Below are 19,246 nucleotides of genomic sequence, written 5' to 3'. Positions count from 1 at the left end.
GTGAAAATGATTCACTGGAATCACACATGTATAGTGGAAACTTCCATTTTGCCAAATAATACACTTTAATTAGATTCCTTCAAAGTCACAGGTCAATATAGTGGTAAGTTCCATATTAAATTTCTTCAGAGGTTTCACTTCATGAGTGTGGACAGACATGGATGTAAACTGTACTTGACTGGTTGGTGGAGACATACAACTGTGAGGCAGTAATTCTATTTTTCTGGCTGTTTTGGACTGTTCTATACGACCATTGACAGCTGACTTCTCACTCTTCTTAACAGGCCACAAGGGGCCGCAAGCGATCAACAACTGCTTCCATTTGAAATCTTGTCTCAGCTCGGGACAATGTATGTTTGTGTTATGCTAATGTCAGAGGAACTAGAGGAACATCTGGCAGTTGTGGTGGCATTGTAGTAGGTGCTTCACCATCTGTTGCCTGGCAGGGATCTGCACTCTACCGAGTGACCTCTTCCAGTTTTGTTATGTATTTGGTTATTATTAGTTGGTACAGTGTTATATAAATTAAAAAACGTAAACTGTAAGACATTACTGCAGTGCCTGACTGGGGCACGACCCAATCAGAATGGGCTGACTGCTTGGCCTCTGGAAGTGCTGCTTGCAGCGTCCTCAAGAACCGCTCATCTGATCGACTTCACACTTGACACTGCACTGTCCTGGGTCATCAGCAATACACCTGCTAACTGTGAAGTTGGTTGGATGGATGGTTCTCGATACATGTGAATGACAGTCATGCACACATACAGACAGATTCCTTCCGTGAGTTAGATGATGTTACTACAGCACCATCGATTTTAAAAGGCACCACATTTTCATATAAGCTCTGCACACAGCATTTGAGCAAACATTATGGAATATCAAAAATCCAAAAAAGTAACTTTTTTTTCCAGCTTGGTTCAGAGATGCTCTGTATCATATTTGGTGACTATTGCTTAAAATATGTAGCATCTGGACAAAATTCAAAGTGGCAGAAAATCAATCTAAATGCAAATGGGTGTGACTTGTATGGATAGATTTGTTTTAGACCCACAAATCCAAGAAAAAAAACCCCAAATGATTCTGAGACTTCCAAATGACAGTTCAAAAGTTACAGACAAAGATGTAAACTTGGTTGTTATAGTGTCACTATCTGGCCAAATTGCACTAAATTCAACACTGCACTCCCTTGGGTCTTCAGCAATACACCCACAAAGTGTGAAGTCAAGAATCAGGAGCAGGGGCATAGTGGGGTTGTAAACCTAAATTAACTCAGTTTATCCACTTGTCTGAAATGACTGATATTTTACACACCTATTTTCAGATCAACTGAATCGGGTAATGAGGGGAAGCAAGGTGGGTAAAATACAGTGTCACTCAAACAACTGTGGGTGTAGGTTGGATGAGTGGTACAGTATTTTGTTTTTTGTACTTCCTATTTAACCAGTCTGCCTGTGTTACCACACCGCACTGCTGCCTCTGTCATGTCTTCCTTCTTAGTAGGACTGGCAGATCATTTTTATTCATTTTAGTAACTAATAAAATTGCTTAAAGTAGTGCTTTGATTGCTATGTTTATGCAAAGCTAAATGCATCTGTAACAGTTATTAAATCTGGAATGAACTGTACCCTATTTTGACCTAATCCCAAATACACTGTGCTGTTGCTGGACAGCGCACCAGATCCACAGCTGAAAAAAGTCCCTTACAAGTGCACAATTTAGTTCTGTTTGAGTGACGTCTGATAAAAACTACAGTGCCCAATTTTGGTATATTTTTTATTTAATATGCAAGGAACACCTAAACCCAGACGACACATGGAGCAGGTGGAGTCGGAGCACTCAGGGGAAACAAAATGTTCAATCCACTGAATTTTTATGTATTTTTTGAAAGGGTTTTCTTTTCATAATCTGTGTAAATACTCTTTTTTTGACAGTTCTGTAATATCTGTGTAAATACTCTTTTTTTTGACACTTCTGTCTACTTTTATTGGTGTCAAAACGAGAGCTCCTCTGTTCAAAAAACGCATCTGTGTCCCTTGGCTCTGCTACATCCTCTGAACTGCTTATAAAGAGGTGCCTTATGTGGCTCGTTACGAGGGTGCCTTCTCTTTACAGTGACTTCTTTTGTACGTGTGCAAAGTAAAAAAAGTTCTACTATTGACTCTGTGTAAAATTGATATTTTTAGTGCTCAGCACGCAGGGCGCCGAGAGTTAAAATACTTTTAGCTTTAACAAAAAGTGTTAGACTTCAAGTGGAAGAGTCTCAAAGGTATAGCGCCATAAAGAAAAGCTGTCAGGTAAGTATAATCAACATGTGAAAGCTTTCATATTGAAAGAGAAAGCAGAGGGAGTAAGGTAAGAGGATGTCAAATAGATGGGGCTGTTTGAGTTGATTTCATGGTTGTGTGAGCTTTGTTCAACCTGTTACTATTGATGCTGAACTTGTTGCTCTCTAAAGACCCCATTAAATTAAATACAGCATTGACTGGATACAATGAACACAAATAATTCAAACTACAAATACATAATACAGAAATAATTACAAATATCCTGGCATTGAGTGGCAATGGGAGTGTGAAAAATGAGAACTTCTCAAACTCATCTGATTTTCCTTATCTCCATCAGTGATTAGGACAGATTAAATATAGGAAATTAACGAGGGAGTAAAGCTTTGAACTGGATTCACCTCATCATTAAAGTCACGTACGGTGTAATATTTTGTACTGTTCTGTGTCCTGGATCATCCTTTGAACTGAAAATACACACATGATCACATGACACAGTCTTAACCCAACATACTGTGTTTTTCCAGCCTGGTCTTTTTAATCTGTGTATAAATAACATAACATTGCACTTTCAAATCGCATGTAGTGTATGCACCAAAGTCCAATTTCGCATGCAGGTCATACTCCAATGATCTTGCGAGGTGGCTGGATTTGCGAGATCACAAGGTCATAAATCCATCTTGCCAGTTATCTGTTTGTGTCCACATCAAAAGTGCTGCAGTCAATCATCGTCCTTAGAGGGACTTCTGGTAGCTACAGGAGGTGGTTTTATGTGTGACAGCATGAAGCATCCGTGGAATTGTTGAATTGACATTGACATACTGATTGGTTGAAGTTAGCCCCTGTTAGACAGATGGTTCACCCAATTGCCTGTTAAGTGTTTTTAGAAAGTGCCTGCCCTTTTCCAATCAGTTTCTAAGGATGGCATCCCAGCTGGTTCTGTGTAACAAACCATCTGGCGTGTCAAGTTAATACACCAGTCTTTCCCATTAACTTCTAATGGGGGCAGATCCCTAGTCAGATAACCTTCGTTGGCATTCACGGTCAGGTGACCTTTGTTGTCATGGTAACAAAAATGAACTCGTGGTCAGCATGGTGAAGCACTCACAGTTTGGTTGGGCAACAAAACTATTTGGTTAAGTTTAGAAGGCGATCATGGTTTGGGTTAAAATAACTACTGTATACTGTGTTGTGTAAGTCTCATGGTGTATGTGAAACAAGTCACACAACACAAGTCACGTGACACAATCTTGGAACCCATTATCTGATGATTATTTAGGCTTTAGATGATGGCTAATGTTTTGGGGCGTCCGGTGTAGTCAGTGGATGTCCAGGCAAAGACATCTTCCTTGATTGTAACTAAATCATTATCAGACAATAACCAGTGGGTTCTGAGGTTGCATTTCGGCCAATGCTTTTGACCTCTTTTGTGCAACACATGGACTGTTAACCTGCATGCAACTAAATACTGCTCAAACATGACTGGGCAATATTACTAGACTTGCATCGATTAATCAGCAATGCTCGGAATCGCCATGACCTGCGACCGGACGGTCAGCATCACATATCCGATTCTGTGCCTGTCATTGTCACATGTGTTCTGCACGATGGTCACGTCATGCGCGCAGCAGACAAACTGACCGTGATATCAACACAGCGCTGATCACAGCTACACACACTCAGACACATGCTTGCTTGAAGATGGTGTTAGCGACAGATTCCAAGAACAGAATAAAGAGAAGACAGCATGGATTCCAGACACTTGAGTCAAAGTCCTGTGCTTGTTTGACCTATCTATCCACCCTACCTCCTCCATTTGTAGACTTTCTAGATCTTTATACTGTGTCACCTTACATTTTTCTAATGAGAAAGACTGCTGCACCCACATCAGTGGCATATGCAGTACACAGGTTTTAAAAGTGTGTCACTTGTACGCAGTTTGAAGGGAATTCGCTAGTTTTTCATAGCTAGTTTTATGGCTTGGTGAGTTGCTATGCTATGAGAGAAGGCCAGCATGACAACAGCAGTAAAGGTGTGGCTAAGTCATACTTGCAACCCTCCTGTTTTCCATTGCCCTTACCTAGTGTCCTCCCAGGGTCACAATTCCCCTGCATTCCTCCACAATTATGACAAATTGTCAAACTTTTTATTTCTTATGGAAAGTTTCAAAGGAAAGGGGTGCATTTTAAGACCAGCCTAATTATTTCATTCATTTTCTGTGTTATTGCAATCAGATATGAAGTTGGAGCACCAAGCAAGCTAAGTGCTGGGGTCCCATTGTATTTTCAAGCTAAGTGTGTAATTTATAAGTTATCTGCAGGCATCTGTTTGCAAAAAATTGTATATACAAGTTACTTAACATTGTGTTATTTTCGTTCTTACAAGTCACAGGAATGCAAAATCCTCCCTACTTTTGAGGTCTCAAGGCAAGTATGGTTTAGACCAAACACAAACTAAATTTTATGGGCCGTCCATACAGAGAATAATAACTATAACAATAATGATAAATGGTGCTTTAAAACTGGTTATAACTCAAGCGAATGGCCACCCCACAACTATAAAGGTGCGGCCTGGATTTTTAAAACGATGTACTGTATTTATAGTGATTGTTATGTGTGGGAAGCCCTTAAGTGGCAGTCCAATTGTGCAACTTTGCTCTGTGCAGTACAAACTATGGCAAAAGCCTTTTGAGAATATTTGATATACTATATTATAGCTATGGGAGAGATTTGCATCCACCCCTTAGTGACTCAACTTTATGAACATACAGATACAAGAGTAAGAATAAACTGCAGGGAAATAATACAGACGTTAGGTTTTTGGTTGTAATATCAGTCAGAATAGTTGTTAGCCATGTTTGTAGCTAATCACAGATATAATGTGTGTGTACATTGGCTGTTTAGGGTGAATAAATACAGTCTGAAGATATTTCAGTGGTCAAGTTAGTGTGAATACATTCTAAAAGGGAAAAAAATCACCTTGTGTTCAATCACAGCTCACCTTGAGAAAACAAGAACGTGGACAGTGCTTTTTTTTTTTACTACATTTTCACAATTTGGAGGCAGTAAAGGTCCTTTTTATCATGAGAGTACAACATACTGCATGTTCTCTCCCAATTACCTTTTTGTGTCTATGTAGCCTAGCATCATTATCCTCACCTCATCTTCCTGCCATTCCTTCCCCCAATTCATCAGCCTTTGCCCTCATCTCCTCCAAGACAAAAGCGTAGGATATGTCTTTTGTTGCTCTCTTTTCGCTCTCTGTTTTTCCTTGCTTTGCCCCTCACCCAACCCCCAGTCTTCCCCACCCCCCAGCCCCCTGCCCTAAGAGCTCTGAAGGGCACCCAGGTGCCCAACAGGTCGCTGTAATGAGCGCTAATGAGCCAATTGACAGCCTCAGTACAGGCTGATTGGTGCTGCAGGCTCTCACCATGTGCTTTACAGAGCACTTCCTGGCACAGACCCCCAGCCTGCTGGATCTCTGCCCTGCCATGCCCTCCATATGAGCTTAATGTGGTGACAAGAGTGGGTGGTGAGGCTTTGATGGTGACACTGTAAGGGTCAGTCATCTTTCTCCACAAGTCATTGTGCTTCAGAATGTTTTGTCTGTATCGGATTTAGCAACTATGCATGTAAAAAAAACATGTTTATGTATATCAGGGATGGGAGGCGAGTCTGACGGCTGCATTTTGCTTCCATCTGCTCACCTTTTTGGTCTCCATTTGTTGTCTTGTATCAACTTCTCGCTTTAATAAGCAACGGTACAGTTAAGCAGCCAACTACATGCAAAGAAATTTGAACTTTGTCACAGATTCTGGACAAATGGGGCCTCATTCATAAAAATGTTCTTAGATTTGTACTTGGTCTTTAGTCTTAAGATCATTTCCTATAGTGTGCTTATATGCGAGCATAAAAAACTTGGCTTATGCAGGTTCTAAGACAAAAAATTGTAGTTTAGGCTTCTGTGATCTATAAATCTCAACCTAACTTTATGATGGCACCTGCCTTACAATCAACAGTTTCCCTTTAATGAAGTAGAGGTTGTTTTTTTCAGGAATACTGTAAAAAAAAAAAAAAAAAAAAAACTGTCATCACTAAGTTTTGTTTCAAACAAGTTTTGCAATAAACATTTAAAAAGATTTTTCAACTTATAGTCTTTTGTTGCCATAATCATTTTTCTTCTATGGAAAATGTGAATCTTTGGGTTTTGGAATCAAAACATTTTGTATTTCAAAGATTGTTGAGTAAATTGAGTAAAACTGAATAATAATAATAATAATGTCAGATTTTCAATTGCAACCATGAATTTTCCAATCACCAAAACAATGATGAATTGTTTGAACATTTTTGAAAAACAGAATTCTTTGGGTTTCTAAAAGTCAAAGATTCAAGTTTATCTAAGAAGAGAAGTAAATGATTAAATCAGGTCGGCAAAACTTTTTTGAGCTTATTTCAAAACTTAAAAGTTTGAGTTTGATTTAGTTACATGTATTACTCAGTGGACTAAATAGCGGGGTGGCAAACAAAGCCAAACACAAAGCTTGGGAGTGTGTTGCCATTAATTTGTCACACCTGTGACTGATAATTCACACATTTCTTCCCAAACTGCAATACCCCGACATAACGAGTGAGACAATCAGTTCAGTCAAGTCTAGACTTTGCTTAAAGATAACATAATTTCCAGGTCAAAGTAAGCTTTTTAAAATAACTTTTCATACTTGGTTTTCTTCCTCAGTCATACTTAAATCGAATCAAAACTCATTTTATAACTTAAGAAAGTTTGTTTTTTTCATAACTGAATTATGCTATTTAATTTTGTCTCTAAATTTTGTCTTTCTAAAAATGTCTTTCTAAAAAATACACTAAAATTGCATCAGAATGCTTCATTTGCAAGTGTCTCAGGGCCTCCCCATTAACTTGGACTTCCATAATTTTACTTTATATCTGCAAAAATGACTCAGGAAGACAGTAGTCGCCTTGTAAACAAACGTGTCAGCCTGGTATACAGACTGTTGAAAAGTGAAGTGAAGCTACCCAGCCATGATGAAATAAGGAGGAAGGAAGGGGGTTACTAAGAGACAATGCCCATCCCAGCCACCTGTTCACCCTGCTGCTGTCAAGAGATACATAAGTATTCTGCTGCCCTATCATCATCCATCAGAGCAGCTTCTTTCCTCAGGTTGTTAGACTCACAGTCAGCACACCACCATAAATAAAAGTTTATTTTTATGACTTATGAATTATTCAAGGTTGAAAAATAGGGAAAACTCGAGATGTAGAGGGCCCCATGCCTGTGTTTGTCACTGCCCTCAAAATGACTATATCCGTCCCTGCTTCACATATTAAGTAAGCTTCCCAAATTTATCACACAAAATCCAAATATCCTTTGAAGGGAAAATGATGTTGAATTTACATACAGTGTACATGATGTGGGAAACCTTATTTTCTTCACAGTTGGGGCTCCATCTAAAAAGCGTGTTTCCACTACTGTTTACACTTAATGTTGTATTGTTTTCTAATTCCTTAATTAAAAAGGTTGCATTAGTCATAAGAGTGTATGCATGTGCACAACAGTGCCACTACTGTAAATACCATGAGAAACGCAACCAGCAACTCACAAAAACTGAGAACTGCCTCCTGCTGGCATTATAGATTTTGATTATCCAGAGAAAACGGAGTGTGGAGATTTGCTGCTTTACACATAATCTCACTGTATAAACTTAAAATATGTGTGAAACAACTCAAAACTGTGAAAAGAAGCACAGAAGGTCAATTATGTATCAGAATATTTAAATAACATTTAGAGCAAAAACTGGAGACTGCAGATGCAGAACATGTATTCCTGCTGCTGCTGGCGACGTGTATTTGACTGAAAAAGAACACAACGCATTTTTACAACAGGTGTGAGTGTCATTATTAAAGGCTTATCAAAGTGAGCGAGTGTGCCTCAGTCAACAAAAACTGTTTGCGAGGTGGTCCGAGAAAATGAAAGCACAAGTAAAAAGAATCTATTGACAACAAGACGGGTGCTTTGCTGTTTTCCCTCCTCTTTTTCTTTTTTTAGTATTCCATTGTACTCCATCAGTGGAGTATCCCTGTAAGCCTTTAACACCCACCAACTGGAGATAATGACCAAAAACACAAGAGTCTAGCCTCTTATTAAATACATTATATGGTTATATTCATGTAACTGGCATTCCATGAAAGCTCTACATGGTTCTAGTGTCCCACAGGCAGAACAGCAGTTAGTAAAAGGTTAAGCCAGGCCTTTCTCAAGAATTTTTTAAAGGGATACTTAAGATTATTTGGAGTGTGATTGAAGCACAGAGGAGTATCAGCACTGAAGCTAAGCAGTGTTCAGCAGCACAATGTTTTTTAGTCACCTGAAAAGAATATTTGCACTGCTTTACCTTGCAGTCAGACCGTCTTTTCTGATGGAAAATGCTGTTATAGAAGCCAAATGTTGCTCTCTCTTGCTCAACCAGACTCCATTGGCAAAACCAGTCATTTTACCTCGCAAAACATGCAGGCTACTGGTCTACCACTGCATCAATCTGTTAGTTTGTTTGTTTTATTGTGTAAATTTGGTGAATCCGAATGAACCTTTTAAAACATCAGAGTCACACAATAACACAGACAAACTAATAGACCAAGGCAGCAGTAGACTGATGTGTTCTGTGAGGTAAAATGATTGATTTTGCCACTGGAGTCTGGTAGGTTTGGAAAAGAGTATTTGTATAAAGTCTATTTCCCATTGGAAAAGGCAGTCTGACAGCAAGATAAAGCTGTGAATATATTCTAAACAGAGTTGGGAAGTAATTAAGTAGAAATTCTTCAATACTGTACTTAAGTAGATTTTTCAGGTATCTGTACTTTATTTTTCTGACAACTTTTTACTTTTACATTTTAACACAAATATCTGTACATTCTGCTCTTTACATTTTCAAAACAGGCTCATTACTTTAGTTTTAATGCATTTATGGAGAATAATTGATTATTTATATTTTGCATCACTGTGCAACAACTTCCCAACATCAAGAATAATAAATAAATAGAATCGACAGTAAATGTAGAATAGATGATTCCGTTGTGCATCCATCAGTGCACATTAAGCATGACAGACATAACAAGATGGAAACGATGTAAAAGACAAGAGCAAAAAAAAGCATAAAAGACATAATGAGACAAAAAAAAAGTCAGAATAGGATATAAAAGATGTAACGTGCCAAAAACAACATAAAAGACCTAACACTACTTTTTACTTACATACTTTCAATACATTTCAGATCCTTTACTTTTTCACTTTTACTTAAGTAGTTGAGTCTGTACCTCTACTTTTACCAGTCTTTGTGTGTACTTGTACTGTGTGCAGCTTTTTACTGATTCTGATATCTTTTAGGTGTCTCAAATACATTTTATAGCTGACCCTGTCCACAGCAATAAATTGCTTAGCTTCCTACACAGTTATTCCTGCTGCTTCTCCAAACTGGGGGGCATGCTGACCGCCATCTGCTGTAGTAATACACTGACTATGGATAAGTACCTCATACAACCCCTCTTTAAAAAATCCCTTTATATGTGATATTCACCTTTGTAAATTAATGTAAAATACACAAGAACAGCTCTCATGGTAACAAATGAATAAAATACTTGGCCCTATTTGCCTTTTGATGTTTGAGTGAAGAAGATCAATAGTTCAATAGAGCAGCAGCTGCTGAGAGTTTGGTCTGAACAGTACAGATCATAAGACAGGGTTTATGTGCAGAAAAGCCTAAGTTCTGCTTCAACAGGTAAGCTGACCAGCAGGCCAGTTTCTCACAAACTTTGCGTATTCCCTGAAGCACCACATGCATGGAATCCACTTTATTAGCGCTCGTCAACGCGGCTAGTCCTGCGCTCTGAATCTGATCGCTCACGGATGTCCCACTGTAGTGCTTGTCAGATGAGGGATATTCCTCTCTCTCTACCCCTCCACTCCTCCTCTCCTCCTGTCCTTCCTGTCATCTCTGTGGCAGCAGGAGACATCTGGACGACTGTCACGGTTGACACGGTTGGTTGACGAGCACTGACAAATCCCCACGGACCACAGAAAACAGGAGGAGAGGACTCTCATTGGTGATGATGGACTGTGTGTGTGTGTGTGTTTGTGTGTGTGTGTGTGTGTGTGTGTGCGCAGAGAGCGGTGTATGTGAGTGTTGTTTGTGAGATGATGGTAAGATTAATAGTCCTTGTTACAGGAATTTAAATGATCTTCATATATGATCAAAGATGTTTGGACACATTGTTACAGACTTAATGTGACTGGTTGTGTTTTAAGTTTATACCTTTGAAAGAAGCCACCGTGTTTTGCAGGACGACTGTCACAGCTGGTGTTACCCTGATTGGCTCCTCTTGCTGAAGGCGCGCTGAAGTCCTTTCAGGCTGAATTGGCCCAGTTTGAACCATTTATTCAATGACTTTCCTTACGTTTGTTTGTTAAAGGAAACAAGGTACGATGCACGTCAAAACACCTGCTCCTGTTATTTTCTACGTCGCCTCACACACTGGAGGGGTCTTCATGCACTGACATGTGTCATTGCTTCAAAAAAGCAGCAATTTCATCAAATTCTCAAACTGGAGCCCAGTTTAGAAATATTTATTATTTAATAAATACACAACACAGTCAAATGTTTTTCATTTGGAGTACCCCTATACTCTCCCAGCTCATCAAATACAGCAGCTTGATCAGTGCCCCTGTGCTTTCAACTCTAACTTTCTGGAGGTGCCCCTCTGGTGTTATGTTTTGATGTGGTGTCTGCGTCTGGTGATGTAGCATGAAGAGCAAGAAAGTCTGCGTTTGGACGAGGCGGGCGACTAGATGGGTCAAACAAATACAGTGACTGTAAGTCAATGTCAGCTTCTTTAAAAAAAAATCCTAATGTAATGTATATGTTACACATGTCACGTACATAAGTTACAATACATATATTAAAGGGACAGTTCACCCAAAAATGAAAATTCAGTCATTATCTACTCGCCCTCATGCTGACTGAAGGCTGGATTTAATTTTTCAATCCATAAAACTGGAGTTTCACAGGAAAACGGTACTGCAGAATCTCCCAAACAATTTAAGTGAATAGTGTCTAGTTTTCAAATGTTAGAGAACAACAAAAAATAACCCCAAAACTTCCTAAGCCTAACCTAACTTTTGTGTCTTTATTTGGAAATCTACTCTGATACTGAATACTTATTTTTGTGAACAGACCACAGTGCAAAACTGATGCTGGAAACAGTTTGAAGAGTCGGGTCGCTGACCTAGCTGCTGTATTTCCTGAGTTGGGAGTGAGAATGTGTTTATCTATCAGCTGTCATACCCTCACCACCTCTTCTGTCTGTCTGAATGCTTGGCGTGTGCTACAGTCATCAAATGACGTGTGTAAAATGACACATACACTCAGCATGGTCAGGATGTGTTTCACTCAGATTTTGCTGTAATCAGCCCAGATTCCTATAAGTTGTTATTGTGAATCTGTCTAATATGTGTTCAGTAAGTACACTTTGCCATTATCCATGATTTTTAGTCAAATTATATTGCAAAGCAAAATTATAAACACTATAAAAGCTGAAATGGGACACTGAATTTGGTTGATTGTTGGTTGATGTGTTGTTTGACAGAGATGGGCCTACATGAAGATCAGTTCATACAAAAACTCTGCTTTGGAACTGATTATATCGGGTGAATTTTTAAAGATTATATTGCCATCCATAGTTTATTCAGGGAATTTGTTTGTCTCTAGTCATATTTTGGTCTGCGGCAAGGGAGTGAGTTGTTAAATTTGAAAATATGTATTTTTATTGTCCGACCCGATGGGAATAAAGTGAATTCAGAAAATAAAGTGGCGGAGGTAGAGCTGCGTTTAGTGGATCTGAATTAAACCCTCCCCTTGTGGATTTACTGAAATACCCCTCAAAGACAACAGTGTTTGTCATTTATAGCCCTCGGCACAGAGTAATGCTGTATAAAGTTGCATTGTAATGACATATAGAAACGGTGATTACAGCCTAATTCAATTGCTCCCTAATCTCATTTCCATAATGGCCTTTATTTGGAACCTCAATTTATTGTTTTCCCAGAAATCATTATACAATTTAGCCCTTAAATCCATTTTGAATATGCGTGCCCACTGTAACAGGCAAAGCGCACACATAAATATCACATACACCGACACAGAGAAAAGTAGCAGCAAGTGTGAGCATACAGAGAGACACACAACAAAATCTGACACAAGAAACTACACGTAGACTGACACAGTCATAGAAACACACACACACACACACACACACACACACTGATGGCATTATGGTAATGGATAGGCGGGCCCAGCTGGTATATCTGGTGGCAGCAGTGTGAGAAAAGAGGAGGGTTATAATGTGCAAATATTAATGATCCTGGGTTTGGGACTCTGGACACACATGCATCTTTGTGTGTGTATGCGTGTGCGAGTTTATGTGTGTGTGTGTGCGCACGCGCTTGTGTGTGGTCAAGTGCCAGAGGGTGGGATCCAACAGCCTGGATTTAATCACTGGGACCCCTCTCCATAAGATGACTATCATGATCTGCCAGCTTCACTGAGCTCCTCTGATATGTCTATCCCTGGTGACACAGCTCGATCTGGGCTGCGACGTTCGGCCAAGTCACCAAGATCACCATAAGTCCGTGGTAGGCATCGGACCAACCCTGGTCTTAGAGCTTGAACGCTGCCTGTAACCCCGTACAAAGCTTTAGTTCAAATAACCCTCAGTCCCTGCGCGGGGGCTGAGCTGCTCTTCGAAGGGTGTGTGTCGGGGATTTCAGCAACTCCGGGATGAAAGATAGTCTTGGTGCTTTTTCCAGCGTCTTTGTGCATGACAGAGCTCGGTGTATGATATCTGCTGTGCAATTTCTACATGGATAACCTGCTCCCTCTCCCTCTCCGTGAGGCACTATGAGGAGCAATCATGCGAGACTGATTCCTGTGCTTTCTTAAGAGGATATATAATACAGTTCACCTCTGCATACTACTGCTGCTGAGAACCTTTTGAAAAGGCTCTTCGGCAGCCACCAAGGAGGATCATGTTTTCTAGAGAAGGGCAAAATCAAGCAGAACAAAATGAAAAATATAGAAACTGAGCAAAAAGGAATAGAAAAGAATAAAGGTTTACTGCAATATCCACTGCTTATCCCTTACACTCACCTGTAGCACTACTGTGATATAAAGAATCAAAGCCAGGTGATAAATCACCAGTATGTTAACTGGTAACATTTACTACTGTTGTAAGAGTTGCAATCATATCTGTTTTTATTGGTCTGATTATGACATGATATCTGAAGTGTGGTAAAAGCGTTGGAATGCCCTGAGCGAGCCTTAAGGGTAGAACATTTTCTCAGGGCTGTACACAAGTACACATGCTCCAGTGTTGTTCATGCATGAATGTGAATCTGTTTCACTCTTTTCCATTTTGAATCGGCCTTCCGACAAGCAGCTGGATCAACCGATCAGCCTTTTTAATGTGCTGGGCTGCACAATGGTTTGTTTCGATGGCTGAAATTTGAAAGATGTGCTTCTTCAGGCCTCTTTGATCCATGGATGCCCGTAACACCAGTTTCCCAATAAATCTGCAGAGTTTATGTGGAGAGTTGTCGAAACAGAACTGACCACAGAAGGCCAACCATGCATTGTGATTGTTGGTATTGTTGTCCAGATGTGATCCACGTCTAAGAGATACACAACGAACAAGTTTGTTCGTCCAACCATATCAGAGGGTCAGTGTTATTGTAGGTGTTCTGAATGGACAAATTGAAGGCAAGATGTAATGCTCACCATCATAAGTCATGTTTCCATTCAAATGTAGGGTTATCACAAATTTTAAACAAAGTTCTAGTAAATTTGCAAAAAAAACAGTGTGAGTTAATGCTTGTTTCCAGCCTCCAATGTTATGCACATATTCAGAGTCAATTTGTTGAGATAAGGTAGATAGGTGGGACTACTTCTCCAGTTGGAAAACTGTATCATTGCAAAAAATGAGAGCACAAGATGATGACGTAATTAAAAGAGTGTCAAGCAAAACTCAAAAGGTGAAAAACAGTGTTAAAAACATGATGGAAATATGACATTTCTGTTTGTTACAGGTATTGAAGGAAGTACGGTTCCATCAGATCTGCGTGGAGGGATCATGGGTGTATTACGGAGCCATGGGAGCAAAAAGGAGTCTGTTGGAGTGGAAATCAGCCATGTGAGGTAAAAAATGTCTCCATCTCCAATTAACTGTGTTTCTTAAAAGAGGTGAAAACTACCATAAGTGAATGTAAAAAAAAACATTTGCAAAATTGAGGAAACAAAGCCAGCCATGTGTCCATCCAGATGTATTGCAGTTTTTTTTTTTTTTTAAGTACATCAGGAAAAGTAAATACAAGTAAATTCTTGTTTCCATCCACCTGCAATTATTAGGATTTGGTCCATCAAGATAAGCAGTAGGTGGCACCAGTACATGAATGAGAAAACCATAATACCTTTGCAGAAGATGACATGACAGTCGAACCTCAAAAGGTGAAAAACAATGTTAAAAACAGGATGGAAATATGAGATTTGTGTTTGTTTCACGTATTAATGTGAGGAAGGTTCCACCAGATCCATGTAGAGTGATCAAGGATGTATTATAGAGCCATGAGTAGTAGTAATAGTTGGAGTGAAACAGCTGATCAACTGAGCCACTGAGCACATTAATGCTTTTTCAAAAAGGCAAAAACCACCTCAAGCAAGCAGCAAAACTTGTTTGTGAAACTGCAAAAAAGTCATTTCAATACTTCTAAATGCACATCATAAAATGTTGATGGAAATAGCAACTCTGGAGAAAGTTAGTTGATTGTTGAGTCTAATTTCCAGGTCATCAAAAAACAAAGCTTTGGGTTGGCGTCTTGACCAGAACCAGTATTTGACGACCTGGGAATTATTCTTTTACCACGCTTTAAATATGACGATCACAGTGCATATGCTCAGATGGCACAGTCATAGTGCTACACTCACTCTGTACACACAAAAAGTGACAGAGACAAGTAACAAATGAAAAGAGACATTGAGAGAAAACTCCACTCAACTTAATACATCACTATGTGAAGTAACTCTGGATGTCGTATTGTTGGTTTCTTTTTGTTTCAAACCCATTCTTCAACTATATGTTGGATCAGTCCGCGGTCTTGTGTCACACAGAGGGCTGCCTGACCTGATTTTGCGATTTGGCAGGTCCAAGTGTCACTTCTTCTGCAAGTCAATTTAACTGACTGCCTTTATGTGTATAGCTGCAGAACTAGACCTATATTTTTCAGACTTACCACACCTTACATTGTGATCATTGTAGGATTGGCACAAATTTGTTTAACCAGCCACACTGGAGGGCAAAAGTGCTCATGGTCTGAATGGCCCACTTGTCGAAAAGATGAAAAGCGAGGTGTCATAGAGAGGGAAGGGATGAATGAAATAAAGTGGGCTCCTTACTTTCTCACTTCCACTCTGCTTGGCCGAACACTGTGTTAAGTGGATGTCGGATTGTTGGTTTCTTTTTGTTCCAAACTCATCCTTCAGCAATACATCGGATCAATCAGCGGTCTTGTTTGACACGGAAGGCTGCCTGATCCGATGTGCTATTTGGCAGGTGCACGTATCAGTTCTTCTGCAAGCCTGTTTGACTGACTGGCGCAGATACTATCCATCTCTTTGTAGAGGTGTAGTTTATATGTATGGTTGCAGCACTTTATTTTCAGCCTTATCGCCAAAAGGTCAACCTTACACTGATGTGATCGACGTCTAAGAGATAAACAGGCAGAGCAGGACAAAGGCCATGCTGAAAAACAAAATTAAAGAAAGAACAAATGCAGACAGGCAGTTGATATTTTCGAGTCTGATGCAGGACCCTATAGCTTAACATCTCCCAGATCTTAGAAATAACCCTGAAATGCCAAGTGATGTTACAATGCAGAGAAAACTGTGATGTTTAAGTACCATCCCAGGTAAAAAAAAAAAAAAAAAAAAGAGTGAGTTCACATTGTCCCCCAGCATATTTGATCAGAGATGGTTACAATTAAACATCCTGGCACATTCCACACACACACAGCACAGTGTCACAGACTCAGGCACTGCTTGGCCACCAGACGTGGGCCACTGTTGCTGCCGATTGGTTGGAGTTCTGTCAGATAGCCAAGCTCTAATGGAAACGCTACAATGCAGCCAAAGTACGGGAATCATTTCAGTGATAAAGTTATATGTTCAGCCTAGAACAACCAGTGGAGATAATGTTTGGCCTCATTATAATTCTCACCATGTTTAAACAGGCGGCCGCAGAACGCAAACAAAAGCAGATGAAATTTGAAAAGTATTATCAATATTGCAGATAGTGGATGCCCTTTCCAATCACAAGCTGCATATCTCTCACAGCAAATATATGGTTGAGTAGTTCATTCATTTCTATTAGGCCCCTTGTATGTTTCCCTGTGGCTCATATATATTTATGCAGAATTGATGAAAAGGCCAAACAAGCTACCATTAGATATGGGTTGAATTCACTAGCCTGGCCACGCTAAAGGTACATTTAAAAGGCATTACTTTGCAGTGACGGATCTCTCTATTTGTTCTGCTCTTTCCGTGGGATCATTCCTCATGCGGTCCCGGCCACAAGCCAGCTTTTTGTTGCTTTATAGTACAGTAAGTGCATGCATGGTGTGTGTGTGTAGATGTGTTTGTATGTATCTGAGAGGAAAAGACATAAAAGAAAACTACAGTAGCTGCATACATGCATGCGGCTCGTACTGCGTGTGTGCATGCAGATTTACCTGTATGCATGTGTGCTTTCTCTGTATATCCATGCGTGTGTGTGCGTGCACGTGTCTTCATCTTACACTGCAGTCCCCCCACTCAGCACGCCACTCCATGTATTCTTCAGCTCTGTTAATAGCTGGCTGCTGGAGCAAAATAATTGTCATTTTCCAGCCAGTGGGTCTAAAGTCATACAACATAATGAAATGTATAAAAAAGAGGGGGAAATGGCAGACAGGAGGCATGCTAAATCAAATGTAGAGAGATCTGAATAATTTAAAGCACAGGAAGGCGAGAGGAGGAGGAGGAGGTGCAAATGGAAAGATGGTGAAAAGTATCATTTAGGTTGACAGCGCTATGTGCTAATGTGTGTGCATCTATGAGGGCAGTGCAATATCCAGGGTAATGGTGAATAGAGAAATAAATATGAAAATAAAAGGAGGGGGGGATCTGAGTGGAGTGATCACCACTGGCTGTTAAGCAAGTACAAATTTGATGACTTTGTTCGCTGACTGATTGATCGATCGATTTGCTCATTCGTCTGCCCTCTCTGCTATCTATCTGGAGTCTATATCCCTGATGGTGCTTTCTTTCTCTGGCAGGTGTGTCTGTAACTAACACATTAACTAACCAGGCCAGAGCACTCAGTGTCCTCTGACAGCCTGTCATTTAAGCTCCGCAGCCGGGGAAAGGTAGAAAATAGTAGAGGGGAGAGGAGGGAGGGGAAAACAGAGGGAGGAGGAGGAGGATTAACATGTAAAAGAGAAAGACGGTGAGAGAAAAAGAAAGGGGGGAAAAAAGGGGAAGAAGAGTCTGATCGGCTGTTATGGGGGGTAATGAGGGAGGCATCGAGGGGCAGCGAGGACAGAAGAGGCTGACCTTGTCCAGACGGCCCACTCACACACACACACATAGATAGAAATACACACAATTGGGGGAAGGTTGGCGCCTGGTGCAAAAGACAGAGGTAAAGAATATTGAATACTTGGCCATCTTTCTCTTTTTTTTCCCTCCCTCTCTGTCTCTGCGTCCTCTTTTTTTCATGCACACACACACACACACACACACACACACACACACACACACACACACACACACACACACTCGTAAATCCCTGATTACCATGTTGTACACCTGTCCAACATTATGAGGGTATCTGGCACAGACTGCAGTTGTCTCTAGAAAAGGTACAAAGGACACACACTCACATATACACACAAATGAAAAAAGGACTGTGGACATGCTTCTTGCAAGGACATCATGCGATTGTGTGTCCATGTTGCCGGACTACAGTTGTGTACATATGGCTACATGTTTGTGTTTAAATTTTATACGTGTGTGTGTGTGTGTGTCTGTGGGGCCTGCAGAGGCCTGTCTCATGGAGACACAGTTTTATTGTGCGTCAAGCAGGCAGGCAGACAAACAGTTTGCCAGTTTTTCTGGAGCTGAGCTGGGCTGCAGCTGGTGATGAAGTGGAGCCAGCATGTAGTCAAGGCTGACATATACCATCCACTGGTGACAGCAGCGTCAGGGATACACACACAGACACACACACACACACACCGAGACAGATACATACACCTACGCCGACCTACAAGAAGCAGACAGAATGCAAAATTATGTCCTCTGCAGAATCAGAGAGAATATACTTATAATATAAAAAAAATAATGGTCAAGTTCAAATGTGTTAAAATGAGAGAGTGACAGGTTTAATTTAATTCTCTTTCAGATAATTAAAACTATCCATTGGTACACCTTTATGTATAAGGCAATTACATTTTTTGCTTTCAATTTAATCATCTTTATTGGCATGATCAAATATTTTTTAGATCAAACATGTTGCCAAAGCAAAAAGTCACATTATACACAATACATACAATATAAAATGCAGTAAATAGTAAATGTTAAAAGTAAAATTAAAAAAGAAAAGAATAATAAATGTTACACTGAAATATTTCTTGCTTTGTGACATGCAGAAACATATTCTCCTGTCAGTTCTGCTGTAATGCTGTCTTTTTCTAGAAGGGTTTAAATGCATTTGACCAATTATTGGTCTCCCATAGCTCCTGCACTACATGTGTGTTTCTATCGTGCCGCACAGTATTCACTGCATTCTCAGGACGTCTATATGCTCTCTGTC

The 19,246-nt window shown here is 40.1% G+C and overlaps 1 long non-coding RNA gene across 1 annotated transcript in view; it reads left to right on the top strand.

Moving 5' to 3' along the window:
* LOC146333314 (uncharacterized) overlaps positions 1–19,246 on the top strand; it is a 68,432-nt gene that overhangs the window by 30,031 nt on the left and 19,155 nt on the right. Inside the window, exon 2 of the long non-coding RNA XR_014771322.1 lies at positions 14,430–14,538. This is a non-coding gene — a long non-coding RNA (uncharacterized LOC146333314). The remainder of the gene's footprint in view (positions 1–14,429; positions 14,539–19,246) is intronic.

The sequence above is a fragment of the Lutjanus erythropterus genome, chromosome 1 (assembly GCF_056507025.1).
Source record: "Lutjanus erythropterus isolate fLutEry1 chromosome 1, fLutEry1.hap2, whole genome shotgun sequence".
Lineage (NCBI taxonomy): Eukaryota > Metazoa > Chordata > Actinopteri > Lutjaniformes > Lutjanidae > Lutjanus > Lutjanus erythropterus.
Note: the sequence above shows the minus strand (reverse complement) of the source record. Positions and strands in the feature narration are given on the sequence as shown.